Genomic DNA, 19020 nt, shown 5'->3' with positions numbered 1-19020 from the left:
TGCTCTGGAGTCACCTGAGTCACCTCCCCTGCTCTCTGTGGACTACTACAGCTGGCTGCCTCCATGCTAGTGTCATCGTGGGCAGTGGCGTTACTAGGGTTGGTGTCATACGGTGTAGAAAAAAGTGGTTTCACCCCACTCCACCAATTATAGTCTCCCCTCAGTACAGACCCTCCTCCCTCACTACAGACCCCACTCTCTCAGTATAGACCCCCCCACTAAGTACAGACCCCCCTCCTTTGGTACAGACCCCCTCCTGCAGTACAGACCCCCTCCTTCAGTATAGACCCCCTTCCTCAGTATAGACCCCCCACAGTACAGACCCCCCTCCCACAGTGCAGACACCCCTCAATACAGAACCCTCTCCATCAGTATAGACCTCCACCCTCAGTACAGACACTCCTCTATCAGTATACACCACCCTCAGTACAGATCCCCTCCATCAATATAGACACCTCCTTAGTGCAGACCCCCCTCCATCAGTATAGTCCCCCCTCAGTGCAGACTCTCCAGTGCAGACACCCCTCCCTCAGTGCAAACCCCCCTCAGTGTAGACCCCATCAGTGCACACACCACCTGTCCTCTTCAGTGTAGACCCCCTCAGTGCAGACACCCCCTTCTCTCAGTGAAGACCCCCTCAGTACAGACAGCCCCCCTCCTTCAGTGCAGACCCCCTCAGCGCAGACACCCCCCTCCCTCAGTGCAGACACCCCCCTCAGTGCAGACCCCCCTCAGTGCAGACACCCCCCTCCCTCAGTGCAGACCCCCCTCTCCCCTCCCATAGCACCCCCTACCCATGTTCATCTACATTACAATACAGTGTACAGACCTCAGAACAGCACGGCACATGCACAGTGGTGTGTCCCTTCTTGGACTCCCTCCTCCTGTGTAGATGTAAACAGAGAGGAGGGGAAGGTGGCTTCAGTCCACTCTGCTGAGGGACACAGCTGGCGAGATGCAGAGCAGTGTAGGGGTGTGGTGTTAGCGGTGCCCCGCTGCCCACAGGTGTCACCCCTCTGGCCAGCATAACACTGCACGCTGCAGGGAGTGAGCCTTGGCTCTTCGGGCAGCCTGCCTGTATTGCAGCCCCTCTTAAATGGCCACCTGGATCTCATGGACCCACCAGGACCCATGGTAGGGCCGACCCTGTATGAGTGGTCTATATGCTATCACGTGAGCAGAGTTTTCACTGCCAGGAGTCGCCGGAGAGAACGAAAGGGGATCCACTTAATATCACTGCCAGATGTTTATAATCGAATGCACTTGTGACTGGTGTTTCATTTACCAGCAAATATTTCTGGTGAGTGTTTAGTGTGAAAAGAGGTGGTGGTTACTTGATTTGCGGTAGAGTCGGCATCTGCAGTTAAAGATTTTCTGCACAGTGTGAAAACTGGCCACTTTTATATATATTTGTATGAATTAATTGCACTGGACACTTTATTTTTTGCACCGGACACTTTAATATGAGAAATGAAATGGAACAGATAAATTATTAAAAGCACATATCACTTTTACTTATTGACAATTTTTGCAACTCATATAAAATTATAATTTACGTCCTCTAACCTCAGTAAAACTAAACCCTGCATTCCTCCCAGGCATGCACCGACACTACCTAAAGGACTATTGGCCACAAAATCAAATTAGAACTTATCAGTTCTTTCACCGTGAGAAACTCTTATCAGCCTCCCAACTTGCAAACTGACTGATGAGACCTCCCATCCCCACCTGGGACTATCTCCTGCTTGCCCAACATCTCAAACTCCTAGACAAAAATTTGCAATGCTCGCAACAATTGACCCCTTTCGAAAGGCTATGCATCCAATCTCACCTGATATCCTCCACACATAATCTACTTTTTTACAGACATACAGGCCAATGAGAGTCCAGCATGTAAAAACTGAGAGAAAGACCTCTCAATCACGCTCACATCTGAGAACTGGAAACAAGTTTTCCTAAATATTCACAAAGGTTCCTCTAATGTCACTACGCAGAAAAATGGATACAAAGTCCAATCCAGATGGTACCGCACCCCATCCCTATTACACAAATTTTATCCATCCACACCAGACATCTGCTGGAGATGCCATCAAGAGAAGGGTGCTCTTCACCATATATGGTGGTCTTGCACCACACAGCAAATGTTCTGGAGGGAAGAAGTAACCTGGGAGGCATAACCTCCCAGGTTACTTCTTATGACTTGACACTTTCCCCCGCCCAATTCTTACTCCATGACTCGCCATTGCCACACAATTGATACCACAAATCCCTAGCAATGCACATGATAAATGCAGCAAAACAATGCATCCCCATCCACTGGAACTCCACACAGACGCCTACCCTCAAAGAGTGGCTGCATAGAATTCGTAGGGTAGCGGAAATGGAAAAACTGATTCACATTGCACGTGACACTCCGACGAGATTTAACAAAAAGTGGGCTTGTTGGACACACTACCAGATGACGTCTGAATACCTGAACATATGCAGCCCATCCACCTAATACACCGGTTTGGTACCAGACCAGACCAACCACAGACCGACATGTGCTGCCTTGACCTCACACCCACACTTCCTATCATTTACCCCCCCAGGAACACCCACACACACCCCCTCTTAAAAAATCTACTTGATCTCTTGCAGCTTACTTTAAAACCACCTGTTACCCAGAGAAGGGAGTCAGAAATACCCCCACCCTTCCCTTCATACTTCTCCCCTATGTCTCACCTCTTCCCCCCCCCCACTTTCACATTCCACCCCTCCTCCTTGTACCCCACCCTCCCCCATATCCCACTTAGATATTCATTTATGACACCCAATAACCAACAACGCCTCATGACTTCATTCTCCCCCCAATCACTTGCCCTGGCAGACACGTATAGGGCACTGAAAAATCCCAAATTTAAACAGAACTATACTTCAATCTGCTGAAAATACTCTCTCCAGCACAACCCAAATTAACCTCAGTGTATGCCAAAAGACAAAGGGCAACCTCAAACGGGATTGCTCACAGGTGAACCCCCCGATACTGATAGAACCATAAGGCAAATCCACATCACTATTTCCTCTACCAGGTACAACTTATGCTATAATAATCTCCCCTTTTTATTGTTGGCATATTGTGGTGATATCAACATCTCTTTGCACCATTGTTGTTCAAGATTTTTGTTTATATCTTGCAGTATTTTTCAATAAAAATTTTATGGAAAAAAAAATTGTAATTTACTAATTGATGGTGCTACCGGTGTTTTTACTACCGTATTTATTCATTTACTGTGGACTATCCTCACCAAAGAGACAGCTGCTACACATAACTATCTCTGTGGTGCAGTTAATTTATAAATTTCTATTTTACAGACAGACAGAAAAATAAAGAATAAAGGAATAACAGGAATAAAAGCCAAGAGAAAATTAATTATTATTGCTGTAAAAGGGCCAGAATTTATGCATGAAAGTCAATAAACACATGTACACTCTTTATCATTTACTGCATCCACCCCCCTCCACACGCTAGTAAAATAATTACTATTCCCCTGCGCATTCAGGTGTTGCCAGTGCAAATAGGATGCATTAAGGTTCTCATATGTGCGGCCGTGAGTTTGTGACTGGGGTACGGTGCATGTCTGTTCACCGGTTCAGATGCAATTCAGGTCCATATTTTTGCCTGAATTCACACCCAAACCAGACAAAAAACGCACAGGACCCTTCTGCAATCCAGAGTGTGGCCATCCCAGACCTGTGTGAACCGGCTCCATTGAGAGCACTTGCCTGTCATACAAATTGGATGCGGGGAAACCCACATCCAATGCTCATATATGTGAACTCAGCCTCAATCTTTTAGTAAAGCTGACATAAAAAAACCACAACATAAATACGCGCACATTTCCTAGATTGTAAGCTCTAACGAGCAGGGCCCTCTGATTCCTACTGTATTGAATTGTATTGTACTGCCTGCCCTAATGTTGTAAAGCGCTGCGTAAACTGTTGGCGCTAAATAAATCCCATATAATATTAATAATATTAATTATATAAAAAGAGGCTTTGTTCAACTGCCTGGAATCTTCACCAGTGGCAGTGATCCCTCTAATGGTTCATTGCTTGTTTTTTTTACCATTACACATTAGTACAGCAATTGCTACCATGAAGCAAGTTCCTCCAGAGATGGTTTGCCGATCCTTCAGGGTTTAAAGTGGATATGTCCAGGAGGTTATTTATATATATATATATTATACAGTGCATTTAAGTTGTGTGTTTTATGTCAGCTTTATTAAAAGGTTAATTGTACTAGGTTGCCCTTCACTTGTTTTTTTTTTTATTTATTTTATTTTTTTAAGTAAAATAATTAAAATACTGTTGTGACTGCTAAGATGTATACTCCCAGCATCATCATACTTTAAATGTTCCAGATTAAGCTTGGTATTTTCTGGCCCCATGCATGAAACAACTGTAGGTCTACTCTTTTCCATCAGCAGTGGAAGCTAGAGCTACAGGGTATTGGTAAAACATATTTAACCTCAAGAACAAAAAATATATATTGCAGTTTACTGTTCCTTATGCCTCGTACACATGAGCGGACTTTCCAGCAGACTTGGTCCGACGGTCTTTCCGGCGGACTACCTGAACGGATGGACTTGCCTACACACCACCGGACTTTCTGGCAGGCTAAGTCCGCCCGTCTTTCCGACGGACTTTCGCCGGAGTTACAGCGGACTTTCAGAATGAACGGACTTGCCCACACACGGACAAGTCCGTTCATTTTTAACGTGACTCGGGTACGACGGGACTAGAAAAGGAAGTCAATCTCGACGCTTTTATTGGTGAGAATGACACCTTGCGAGCCCCGTCGCGGGTCATACCAGGCCCTTAAGTCTGGTATGGATTATAAAGGGAACCCCCTACGCCGAAAAAACGGCGTGGGGTCCCCCCTAAAATCCATACCAGACCCCGATCCGAGTATGCAGCCCGGCTGGTCAGGAAAGGGGGTGGTGACGAGCGAGCGCCCCCCCTCCTGTACCGTACCAGGCCGCATGCCCTCAACATGGGGGTGGGTGCTTTGGGGGAGGGGGTCTTATCGGAATCCGGGAGCCCCCTATAATAAGAGGGCCCCCAGATCCCGGCCCCCCACCCTATGTGAATGAGTATGGGGTACATGGTACCCCTACCCATTTACCTAGGGAAAAAGTGACAATAATAAAACACACTACACAGGTTTTTAAAATAATTTATTAGACATCTCCGGGGGGGTCTTCCTCCGGCTTCGGGGGGTCTTCCTCCGGCTTCAGGGGTCTTCTCCCGGCATCCGGTTGGTTCTTCTCCGCTCTCTGGCCTCTTCTCCCGGTGTTCCAGTTCTTCTGCCGGCTCCTCCGCTGTCTTCATGCCGCTCTTTTGCCAGTGGAGGTCCGGACTTCTGGCTGCTTGTCTTCTTGGCTTCTTCCCTCTTCTCTTCTCCAGATGTTGACACAACGGTCTCTCCGGCTGGAATGTTCTCTGAGCTCTCCGCTGTGACTTATATAGGCGGAGACCCCGTCCCCTTATGCCGTCACAGTCCCTGGGCATGCTGGGACTGTGACGTTTTAGGGGGTGTGGTCACCGGGTGATGTTGAAAAAGGGGCGTGGCTTGCTAACCATCCAAGCGCGCATGCCCGGGAAACGCGTCCACTGCTGATGACGTCATCCCCCTGCAGCCAGCGGTCTCGTGTGCTCCAAGCCTCATTCTGAGTCCGCTCCTCTGTGTATGAAGCCGGCTTATTATACCCGGAAGAGCTGTCTACACCACCACGGCAGAGACTGTCTACAGGCACAGGACCGGAAGCGCCATCCTTGACATATACTATCATGCTTGTTTTAACTACTTAAATGTGAGTTTACCTTTGTTTTATTAAAAGTAATTTTATTCATAAAAACGACTGCAACCAGAGGCGCCTCTCCACTTGTTGTCTTTCAGCCTCGAGAATATGGTTTCTTTCTCATCATGATGGCATCCCTGCTTGCTCCTTCTGGACGTTTTTACCCTTCCACCCCATTTTTTAGTAATACATAGACCATTGGTCTGTGCTTGCCATATGGATTGTCATTTTTTTTGTCTCTTTATTCATTGAATGACTTTTGATACATTATTTGTGTAGAACTGATCCCGTGGATTTTCTGAGTTATTGCGCATACACTTGCTCTTTTACAACATCTGAGAAGAGAAGAGGAAAGAAGCCAAAAAGACAAGCAGCCAGAAGTCCGGGCCTCTGATGGCAAAAGAGCAGCATGAAGACAGCGGAGGAGCCGGCAGAAGAACTGGAACACCAGGAGAAGAGGTCAGAGAGAGCGGAGAAGAACCAACCGGATGCCAGGAGAAGAGGAACCGGAGGGACCCCCGAAGCTGGAAGAAGACCCCCGAAGCCGGAGGAAGACCCCCCGAAGCCGGAGAAAGACCCCCCCGGAGCTGTCTAATAAATTATTTTAAAAACCTGTGTAGTGAGTTTTATTATTGACACTTTTTCCCTAGGTAAATGGGTAGGGGTACCATGTACCCCATACTCATTCACATAGGGTGGGGGGCCAGGATCTGGGGGCCCTCTTATTATAGGGGGCTCCCGGATTCTGATAAGACCCTGACAACCAACGGCCAGGGTTGTCAGAAAGAGGCCCTTGTCCTCATCAACGTGGCCCCCCTCCCCCAAAGCACCCACCCCCCATGTTGAGGGCATGCAGCCTGGTACGGTTCAGGAGGGGGCGCTCGCTCGTCCCCACCCCCTTTCATGACCGGCCGGGCTGCGTGCTCGGATCGGGGTCTGGTATGGATTTTATTTTTTTTTCCCTTTAAAATCCATACGAGACCTAAGGGCCTGGTATGCCCCGCGCTCGCCACAATAGGAAAATTTGTTTTTCCTATTGCAGCAAGCGCGAGATGCAATACCCTGCCCTTGCGTCGTATCTGGTCCGTCGGACCAGCATACAGACGAGTGGGCTTTCCGTCGGACCAACATACAGACGAACGGACTTTCCGTCAGGAACTGAGTCTGACGGAAAGATTTACCTTTCGTAAATAACCCCTGATGTGTGTTATTTAAAGAATTACCAGGTAAAATAAAGGGAAAAAAGCTAGAAGGAAGAACATTAATGCAGCCACCACATCTAAAGCCGCATACACATGAGTGGAATGTCCGACAGAAAAAGTCCGACGAAAGCTTTTCATCGTCTATTCCGATCATGTGTGTGCCTTATCGGACTTTTTTTTTTCGAAAATTCTGACAGACCTAGAAATAGAACATGTTTTGAATATTTCCGAAGGAACCAATTCCTATCGGGAAAACCGTTCATCTGTATGCTGTTCCGACAGACCAAAAACGACACTTGCTCTGAAGCAAATACGAGAAGGAAGCTATTGGCTACTGGCTATTGAACTTCCTTTTTCTAGTCCCGTCGTATGTACTGTACGTCACCGCGTTCTGGACGGTCAGACATTGGTCAGACTTTGGGTTATCCGTGTGTAGGCAAGACCGCTTGAATGGAATTCCGTCGGTGTTCCGTCAAAGAAACCTTCAGAGTTTATTCCAACTGCAAAACCGGTCATGTGTACAGGGCATAAGAGTTGGTAAGTTGCAATATATTAGACTTTTTTGGGAGTGTAATTTGTGGGCCGAGATCACCAGCAGCCATTTGAAAAAGGAAACAATTCTTTATTAATTCCTTCGAAACAGGTAACATAAATAGCTTCCTTCAGCAAAAAGCCAAACAAACTGTTCACAGTGAAAAAAGGAACCATGCAACTGGCTCACAGCCAAACTCTTAGTCCCCCACACTGGGGTAAGGTTCCTCAGGGTTTCAGGGTGGCAGGTAAACCACAGAGATAAGCAACAAGTGTCTCAGTTCTCAAGAGCATTCACTCTTGTTAACGGCCTATACACATGAAAATAAAATCGTATGAAAACGTCAGTACAACAAACGATCGGTCGACTATATGATCGTTAGTATAATGCTTTCGACAGCCGATTCTGACCATTTGGACGACAAAAACTGAAGGTGCATGCTAGAAAATTCATATGTAGGTGAACACAACATCCGATTTTTGCTTAATATGTACAGTGGTCACCTGGAAATAATCAAAACTAAACAAACACGCATGATCGGAATCAAAGAACGATCCAGGTGAAGTTGGGCATGAAAAATAGCAATAGTATTCAAGTAAGAACATTCATATCATGGCTTATTAAAGCTCTAAATACAGTGAACTTTAGCATCTTTTTTAATGAGACAATAATGAAGCTGTTGGTGATGATGATAATATGCCTTTTTAAATAATAATATTGTTTTATGCCTTCTGTTCCTATGTGAATTATTGGCCATGCATGTTTCATGGTGTTTAGTTTGGTGTTTGGTGTTTGGTGTTTAGTTTGGGTAACAACAACAACAACAACACCATTATCAATGTTATCCATGTTCTAATAATCTTTTTTTACTTTTACTTCTAAAATTATATCATCTATGTAGCGGTCTTGAATCAAAACGTCTAGCAACACAAAGATAGGCAAGTATTTTGCTCACAAATTAAATATTTTTAAAAATTATGAATCACATATCATTTTCAACCATACAAACATATATGCCTGATAAAAAAAAGCACAATTAGTACTACAATCCCCCAAAAAAGGGCCAATAATCAGAAACATAAAGTACATAAACCACCACATCTATAAATAAGTATTCTTACAAGTGTGTATAATGGAAGTCTTATGACCAGGATTGATGGTGGCAATCATGTGTAGGATATTGCCACTGAGTGGCATGATTCTGTGGTGGCTGTGGTGGAGGTGGTTGTGGAGATGGAGGCTTGTAAACTGACAGGTGTTTCTGTTGTTTTATCTCGCCTCTGACCCCTTTGTTGAGCACCTGGAGTAGGAGGCACTCAGCCAATTGGCATTGCTCTTCTGTCATCTGTCTTACATTTTTAGTTGTTGGAAAGCCAAAGGAATCTGACTCATCTGACTTTTTTTGGAGGGCTGCAGAGGCATGTGTCAAAAGAAAAAAAAAGCAGTGGCATCCTCCAGGTTTTTATGCTTCTTTTTGCTGGAGGTGCTGTTGGTAGAAGTTGCTCCTCCACAGTGGGCGGAGTGGGCGCCTCAATATTGACTCTTTCCTGTGTATTAAAATCTAACATTATTAAAAGGTTAGCTAAAAAGTGCCCATCAATAAATCTTGAGTTTTTAACCTGTGTATTGCAAATTGAGTTAGCGCATGTTAATAGACTCTCATTTTGTCCAAGGCATTTTTAGATACACATGAATATGTTATTTGATCAATGTGTTTATCAAATAAGCTACTTTGTAAAGGCTGCAATATTCTCACGATAATGTTAATTTTACACCATTTAAATTATTTGAGACAGTGGGGGTTATTTATGAAAGGCAAATCCACTTTTGCACTACGAGTTCACTGAAAGTACCCTTGGAAGTGCAGTCACTGTAAATCTGAGGGGCAGATCTGAAATGAAGGGAAGCTCTGCTGATTTTATCATCCAATCATGTGCAAGCTAAAATGCAGTTTTTTATTTTCCTTGCATGTCCCCCTCGGATCTACAGCGACTGCACTTCCAAGTACACTTTCAAGTGCACTTGCAGTGCAAAGTGGATTTGCCTTTAGTAAATAACCCCCAGTATGTTATTAAATACTATACCTGTGTCAAGGTAGCCACATGAACATCTTCCCTTTTGGGTTTCTGGAGATGGGCACTCAGCAGAAGTTGAAGGCAGGGTTGACAGTGAGACTCTGGGTTCACAGTGGTCTGCCAGAAAGCTCAGACTTTCAAAGTACCAAAGCGTTGGCACATAAACATCATCTGCTGCTGTTCCTGATTTCTTTAGAGGCCTTGATTTTTTTCAGCTCCCTCTTGAAAGTAGTGCGTAGGTTAGCAATTTTGTGACGTATGTAGTTGGTGTCAGCATTTGGGCAGAATGGTTGCATAAATCGGCCAGTTTGGTCAACGCCTCATGCCTTTTTTATATTGGAGTACTCCTTGATTTTTATTCTCCATAAACATGGTATCTGCTTATACATATTGATAAAGTGAGGGAGAATCTCCGGGGAAATAAATTTGTCAGTCATGACTCCTGCAGGACACAACAAAACAGTGCAAGGTCATCTGTGCCCCAATATCCTGAACTCTGGCTATGTTTTGACTACGTTTACTCTGTTTACCTTTTTTTATTATTATTAAACAAGTGAGATTTAGGCCTCTTTCACACGGACTGCCCGTTCAGGTCCGCCTGTCAGTTTTTTAGGCGGACCTGAACAGACACTCCATGGAGGTCTATGGAGTGTCGGATGTCAGCGGTGACATGTCCGCTGACATCCGACCCGCTCCAATCCGAAAAAGTGTAATGGAGGAAAAACCTACTTTTCCATCCGTTTCCGGATTGGATCGGGTGACGATCACCCGATCCCCCATAGGAGAGAGCGGTGCTCTGACAGGTCTGTTGTTGCACAGTGTGCAGCGACGGACCTGTCATCTTCCTGCTCAGTGGGGATCAGCGGAGCGATCCCCGTTGAGCAAGCGGATGTTCACGGGGCGGATCATCACTGATCAGCCCCATGTGAAAGAGCCCTTAACTGTACTTCTGTCTCAGTCTGATTCATGATTTCTGACAGTAGGCGAAAGTCATGAATTCAGAAGATGCAGTCAATCCACTTGTTGGTAATATTTTTTCCAGTTTGGATGAGCAGGATCACCACATGGATCTGTTTGCCATGGCATTACAAATGCTCCTGAGTTGCGTAGCTCACCTGGAATCTCCCACTGTGGCTGCTCTAGTACAACCTGTGTTACAGGCCATCCCTGCTGCTGCTCCAGTCTCTGTGCAGGCACCCGCCTCAAGTATTATCTCTATAAGGGGTATGTCTGGTTCCGCTCCGCTTCCCCAGCGATTTGGGGGTGATCCAGTCCAATGAAGATATTTTCACAACCAGGTTGAGATATACTTGCTGCCACAGGCGTTTCCCAGAAGCAAAGTAGGTTGCATGATATATTTGCTTTCTGAGAGAGCCTTGGCCTGGGCAAACCCTCTATGGGAGATGCAAAAACCTGTTGTCTTGAGTTACCATGAGTTTGTGGCTTCGTTTAAAAGGGTATTTGATGTTCCCGCATGCTCTGCTTCTGCTGCCAAGTGCCTCATGTCCATCAGAGTACAAGAACTGTTGCCGACTACGCTATTGAATTCCGTACTCTGGCAACAGAGGTTGCTTGGAACAATGAGGCCCTCATGGCTGCTTTTTCTCATGGTCTCTCGGATACCATCAAGGATGAGATTGCAGCCTGAGATATACCCATTAAGCTGGAGAAGTTGATCACGTTTGCCATCCTCATTGACTTCAGACTCAGGGAAAGACTCTCTTTTAAGGAGCGCTTATGGAAGTCTCCTGTATACTTGTCTCCGAGCTTTGCAGTCCCACCCTTGCCTCCCTCGCCTCCCATGCCTCCTGGTACCAAGTCGGTCAGTGAAGATGAACCCATGCACTTGGGCTTCAGCGTCTCTCTGCGGATGAGAGAACCCTTAGGAGGAGGGAGAGATTGTGCCTTTATTGTGGGCAGCAGGTCACTTTTTGAAGTCTTGTCTTACCCGTCCAGGGAATGCCTGAACCTTGAGGGCCTGTCATGGACAGACCTTAGTTGGCGTTGTTTCGTCCCCAGTTATCCAGAAGGATAAGCCCCTGGTTTCAGTTAACCTTTCTTCGGGCTGAATCGTCCGTCGAGATACAGGCTCTAATCGACTCATTGTTCATTGATGCTGCCTTTTATCAAAGCACTCAATTCTGCTGCAGCTGTGTGACACTCCACTTGCCATTGAGGCTCTTGACAAGAGACCTCTACAGCCTGCCCATGTGACTCATAAGATGGTTCCGTTGTCCATGGCCGTAGGGGCTCTTCACCATGAGATAATCCAATTCCAAGTTATTTCCTCACCTAAGTTTCCGCTGGTTATTGGTTATCCTTGGTTACAGAGGCACAACCCCTCTTTTGATTGGCTCTGTGCTGAGGTTCTCTCCTGGTCACCAAAATGCAGTGAGACATGCTTCCAGATGTTAGCCAAGGTCTGGTACACCTCTTCACTCTCCTCCCTGCTGGAGGAGTACCGCCGTGATTTTAGCGATGTCTTTGACAAAGGTCAAGCACAGCGTTTGTATGATTGCACAGTTGACATTCAACCTGGTGCCATACCCCCTCATGGCAGGGTTTATCCTTTGTCAGTCTTGGAGGATAAGGCCATGGAGGAGTATGTTGCAGACGCACTTTCTTTAGGTTTCATCCGCAAATCCTCATCTCCTGCTGGTGCTGGTTTCTTCTTTGTGAAGAAGTAATGTGGTGAACTGAGACCTTGTATTGATTATAGGGGTCTCAATCATTTCACGATTAAGAATGCCTATCCGATTCCATTGATTACAGAGTTATTTGACCGCCTCAAGGGAGCAACGTTTTTCACAAAGCTTGATTTGAGAGGGGCATGAGGATTAAGGAGGGCGACTAGTGGAAAACTGCGTTTAATACCAGAACAGGCTGTAATGATATCACGTACGGGACATGAAAAGCTGTAGCTAGCTGCCATCTTGTGTGGAAGTAGCCATGACAGTTTGGCTAACCATGTAACATTACAGAGAAATCTGAACTCCCTCCTCCCTCCTCCCTTGTCTTAGGAATTCAAAGCTTTTTAAGTTCAACAGAAAAGGTTATCTCAACAGAGAAAACAGAACCAGGCTAGGTCAGTAAACTGGTGTTGAAAGGACAGAGTGTTCAGGCCTGTCGTAAAACAGTCACCCTCTCCATTCAGAGACCCAACAGGCCCCGGTTGTAAATTGTCTGAATACACATCCAACTTAAAACCGTGGAATAAGTATGAAATTTCAGCATGTTTCATAACTTCTGACTTAGTAATAGCACAGCCATAATATGGACATATTTAGTTTCCTCAGATAATTTGTAACATTTCAAGTCCAGACACCCCTATGTCAGGTCTTATGGGAAACCACTGGTACCACTTATTCCTCCTAAGCCGACTATACATTATAGATATGCCATGTTTAGACTTGTTTTGAAGGAAATCTAAAGTTGAGTAATAATATGGATATTTAGAGTCTGTAAACACTATAGATGCAGATATATGAATATGTATTACAAAATCTACCTGAGACGTGGTCATGAGTGTAGACACCTCCCAGCAACCAACCCCTAAACAAGATGACCAGATGATTGGTTACTGGTCACTGTCAACACCCCCTTTGATTTGACAGAAAAGAGGAGATGCCAAGACAATAGGCAGTTCTCCTTTTACCATCCAAGAAGAAACATCTGCCAAGTTGAGAACCGATTACCTAGCTCATCGATCGAACTCTGATCAACCCTCGGACATTAATTGCAAGTATTCTTTCTTCCCAATTCTACCTTATTGCTTTGTGGCTGTATATTGTCTTTATCTTTTTGAAACATCTTTTTTCTGTAAATGTTTTATTTGCATCAACTTTGACCTTTTCATAATAAACCCTTATGTTGAAAAGTGTTAACCTTGTCTCTAAAGCTCTTAATGCAAGCTATAAACGAACCTGCCTCTTGAAGGGCGCTACTGTTGTAGAGTAAGACTCTGAGCAGACCTGTCTGTGGTGGCAGTGTGTGTGGCAGACGCTTATTCTAAAATTATAATTGGTATTGCTAAAATTACGAGTCTCCCCCGGCTCGGTCTTTTAAAGGGGGGTGGTGGCAGTTAAAGGGTTAATTGTGTAATTAGCCCAGTGACAATCACTCTCAGGCTGCTCGCACCTAGATTGTGGTCTCGGAAGCTGGAAAATCTTTGTGCTGGGCGCAGCTGAGAGTGGCATTGTTACGTAAGTGACAGCATGGTGTGAGGTTGGCCGGTCCTTCGTTGCAAGTTAGCGAGGAGGGCAGGGATCTGACACCCGCGTTCGTCACACAGGCCATTATGATTATCTTGTAATGCCTTTTGGCCTTTGTAACGCCCCGGCAGTTTTCCAGGAATTTATTAACAATGTCCTCTGAGATTTGTTGCAGTTATGTGTGGTGGTTTATCTCGATGATATCCTCATATTTTCCAAGTCCCTGGAGAGCCACCACACAGATGTCTGTCATGTACTTCAGAAACTAAGAGAGAACAATCTCTATTGTAAATTGGAGAAGTGTGAATTCCATCATGAACAGGCTAAATTCCTGGGTTATGTAATGTCCACTGCTGGTTTTTCGATGGACCCAGAGAAAATTTCAGGAGTCCTACAGTGGCCCCGACCTGTGGGTTTATGTCCTTTGCACCATTTTCTTGGCTTTGTCAACTATTAAAGGAAGTTTATTCGTAACTTCTCATCTCTGGTTAAGCCCCTAACTGATGTGACCAGAAAGGACGGTAACCCACAGTGTTGGTCTCCGGAGTCCAAAGCCTTTCAGAGTCTCAAGGCTGCCTTTGTTTCTGCTCCTGTAAGGGCACATCCTGATCCTACGTTACCTTTTATCCTTGAGATTGATGCTTCTGAGACTGGAGTTGATGCCCTTCTGTTTCAACATCCTACCTCTGAGAGTGCTATGCATCCTTGTGGCTATTTTTCCAAGAAATTGTCACCTGCGGAGTGCAATTACGAGATTGGTGACAGAGAGCTGTTAGCAATCATTTTAGCCCTGAAAGAATAGAGACATCTCCTCGAAGGTACCACTGTTCGGTTCTCATTCTTACTGACCATAAGAATCTCACATTCTTGTCTGAGGCTAAATGCCTCTCTCCCAGAAGGGCACGATGGACTGTTTTCTTGTCTATTTTCAATTACAGTGTCTCATTCTTACCAGGTACTAAGAATGTAAGGGCTGACGTTTTGTCACAACAATTTTCCTCCACTTCCAAGATGGAGTCGGTTCCGGTTCCTGTGATTCCTCCTGATTGTATTCTGGCTACAGTTCGCACCAGTTTCACTTCTCCTTTGGGTGACAAATTTCTTGCTGCTCAGGTTCATGCTCCTCCTGAGAAACCTTGTGACCGCAGCTTTGTCCCAGAGAGTCTCCATACTGCCGTGCTCCAGACTTACCATTCTCACAAGGCTACTGGCCACCCTGGGAAGAATCAACTCTTTTGGGCCATTTCCCAACAATTCTAGTGGCCTAGTCTATGTGCTGATGTAACTGCCTTCATAGCTGAACAAGCCAATCAGTCCTTGGAGAAATTCCTATGTTGCTATATTTCTGACCATCATAACAACTGGTCAGACCTCTTACCATGGGTGGAGTTTGCTCACAATAGTGCCTTGAATTCTGCTTCCCAATTGTCCCCATTTATGGCGAACTATGGTTTCCAACCTTTCATGTTGCCTGACTCATTTTTTCCGCAAAGTATTCCTGCGTTAGAGGAGCATCTCCGTGGTCTTCGTTCCACTTGGGCACAAGTCCAGGAGGCTTTGGGGACAGGGTCTGGCTGTCATCTCACAACCTTCAACTTCGTGTTCCCTCTCTGAAGTTCTCACCTTTGTTTATTGGGCCTTTCCGTATTTCCTTGCAGGATTAACCCAGTGGCTTACATATTAGACCTTCCTTCTAATATGCGTATCTCAAATGTATTTCATGTTTTCTTATTAAAACCTTTGGTCTGCAACTGCTTTACCACCTTAGTGCCTCGTCCTTACCCTGTACAGGGTGAGAACCATGAGGAGTATGATGGTACAGTCCATTGTTGACTCCTGTAAGTTCAGTGGGGGCATACAGTACCTGGTGCATTGGAAAGGGCATGGTCCGCTCTTGGGTCTCATCCTCGGACATAAATGCACCTGTCCTCCTTCGTGATTTCCATAGACGTTTTCCCCTCAAGCCCGGTGGTTCTCCGAGGGGGAGGGATTATTGAGGAAGGGGTACTGTCAGGGCTGGGCTCAGCCCTTCCTTCTTTGAGCTGGCCGCTCAGCTGTTGGCTAATTGCCAGCTCCTATCTCTCCACAGTGACTCACCTGTTTTCGCATTTTAGACCTGAAAGAATGGAGACATCTCCTCGAAGGTACCACTGTTCCGGTTCTCATTCTTACTGACCATAAGAATCTCACATTCTTGTCTGAGGCTAAATGCCTCTCTTCCAGAAGGGCGCGATGAACTCTTTTCTTGTTGTAATGGAAATTTGTATGTTCTGTAAATAATTGTATTCTATTTTGTATGTATTGCACACTGCCCTCACTGTGCACACAGCACTAATAATGTTTTCAGTACGTGTTTACATTCTTTCGAGTCCTGATTAGAATAAGCCTGCCTATGTAACGCCCCTTGTTACCATAAATGTACAATTGTAATAGTAATGTGATACCTACATAATCATGTGTATAAAAACCTTCAATTGCATCATAATAAAGCAGAACAGTTATTTGGAAAGATGCTGAGCGTATCTTTTGTGTCTGTTCCCTACTGCAGTAGTTATTATTAATTTGGAACCACTAATCAATATGAGGATAGGAGTTGCCTATCATCAATTTAACAGAGTCAGCATGGTGAGCTTTGCCTTAGGAGAGGATTCCAGGTGACCCTGAGTATCCGAAACGAGGAGCTTGAGACGATCCGGGAATTTCTGATAATTAGCCGGCTGAGGTAAGCCTTTTGCTTACATTTGAGTTATCAGACTTCCTTGATCGGTAAGGCATTTTCGGGACAAAGGGTACCTATTTTACTCCCCTTAATCGAACTGTATTGATTGGTGGTTATCTGTTATGTTGTCACTGTCTACTGTCCATCGGAGTGTTATAGATAAGAAAGGGAAAAATAGTGCTGTTCACAGGTATATGTAGTACATCTGCTAGATAAAGTAGTTTAGAGGCAAGAGGGTATAGGCACATGTAGAGAAGACTGTCCAGTCTTTATGAGCATTGAATTAAGTAAGGGAATGAAGGGTAAGAGACCCTCAAAAATGCCCAGCGCAAGAGGAGCGCTATATATGAACCGAAGGTGCAGTTCCGCCTATACTGAGCCCCTAGTTTAATGGTTAAAGTGGACAGGGATCCACAATGGGTAACTGGGTTACCAAGGTCCACAGGGACTAAGAATCATGCAGAGTAAACAGCTAGAGAAACAGTTATCTATGTGAGCAGGATGGATCAAGGGTGACATTAACACTAGACAGAAAGGGACATTTTCATGTTGTCAGAGAGGGAAGATGGGATGAGCATTCTGGCTGCCCGTCTGATCATAGAAGCTAGATATAAAGGATATCTGAACAAAATAAGGAAAGCAGAATTTAGGCAGGGAAATATTAATGAGAGTTAAAGGAAAGTGAGAGAATGATATGCATGTGTTGCGTACAAATGGGAAAAATGTAAGCGATTTTAGAGAGATATTGGTGTATGTGCGAATGCTGGGACCTTTAGTTCTATTGCTTGTGTGTGTCATGTACGCAGATGTGACCCCCTCCTTTGTGCTCTCCTGAAAGAAATGTAGCTGAGATGAGAGGTCAGTGATAAACTGGAAGGACACCATGCCAATTCCAGTTTTTTAGACAAAACATTTATAACAAAATGTGCCGGGTTAACAAATCTAATGGTAAACAACGTGATCACAATTATTTTTAATCTGTTTTCCAAACATGGTAAAATGAAGGTTACATTTAACCGTGTATTACACAAATTGAATATCTTTTGATAGTGGAAACAGTGCATTTAAAAAGGGAAATTAAGTAAAATGAAGTAATAATGAGTATTAATGTCTAATATGAGTTTAACAATTTTATTAATAATATAGATATATTGAAACTGGTTTAGACAACCTTTGGTTGGAAATGAAATCCAGGTTATTGGGGAAATTTGTAAAAATGGGATTAGTTTAGATTAAGATAACAATTTTGTAATTTTACATTTATACAATAAGCCCTTATTGAGAGAAAAATAGATTAAGATGAGGTTGTTATTTGGAATACAGCTACCATAATATTTAACAAAGCCAAGATGGATGGATTACATAAGAAGTTTTTCTACAAAAATTAAATTTTAAGGTTCTTGATAATAACTTGATGTGCGGTCCACAAGGTGAGAGTAATGATAAATAAAATATAAATATAACAGACCCATCACATCAAGTCCACACACCCTGTTAGGATAGATGCCACCTGTAGCCAGTTGTTTTATAGTTTTTGATGCTTTCTGGTCCATCATACAGATTGTTGATCCTTTTGTTTTTATAAATTTTTATTTTTGAAATCCAAAGCAGAATGTGTGGATTGTGAAATGATGTGTCCCTTTTCCTTGTGAGTGCAGTGGTATAAGCAGAAGAATATTTTGGATTTATGGGCATCTCTCCATGACTGCAGGGTATTGTTATCATTTATTATAATATTGCCAGGAAAAAGTTGTCTTTTGAAGCATGAAACTGGAGTTCTTACACAAACAGCGTGATAGAAAACAAACCATTGTAATATATTTATGCAAGCTGGACCCAGTAATGAAGGGTTCACCCCGATATATCAGAGCTCTAGCTTTTATGCAAAGGTGCTATTAGACAATGTTAGATATTGTTTTGGTCAAACATTTAATTTTTTAATGGTTCGACATTCTGCGCAGCAAATATACAGCTAACTAAATGTTTGTCTAATGAAAGGTTTACAATATGAGTTTTTTTATGTACAAATCTAACAATGAAAAACGCGTACATTTATTCAAAAGAAAGGAAAAACCACATGTGTTAAATTGATGACGTAGGAATTAGCTGCTGTGAGCCCAGTGCAGGACACACTCCCTGAAGATACAGATATTGAATTTTTTGTAGATTTGAGGATGTAGTTTATCATCCAGAAGGATACTCTGTATTCAAAGTCATTGGATCCTTTTTCCCCAGCTCAAGAAGCAGAGCTCCATGTTTTAGCAAAGCCTGTGAGCTAAAAAAAAGTGTATATTTATATAGATAGTCGAGATATTGAGAGCTTTTGGTTCCATTTGAAGGGCCAGAAGTTTGTTTTTACTTCGGCAGGTAAACAAATAAAGCATGCCAAATTAATTTGATTGGCTGTTTTCAGCCTTCCAGGTTCTTGCTGAGGTAGC

The sequence above is a fragment of the Aquarana catesbeiana genome, linkage group LG01 (genome assembly GCF_042186555.1).
Source record: "Aquarana catesbeiana isolate 2022-GZ linkage group LG01, ASM4218655v1, whole genome shotgun sequence".
Taxonomy (NCBI): Eukaryota; Metazoa; Chordata; class Amphibia; order Anura; family Ranidae; genus Aquarana; species Aquarana catesbeiana.
Note: the sequence above shows the minus strand (reverse complement) of the source record.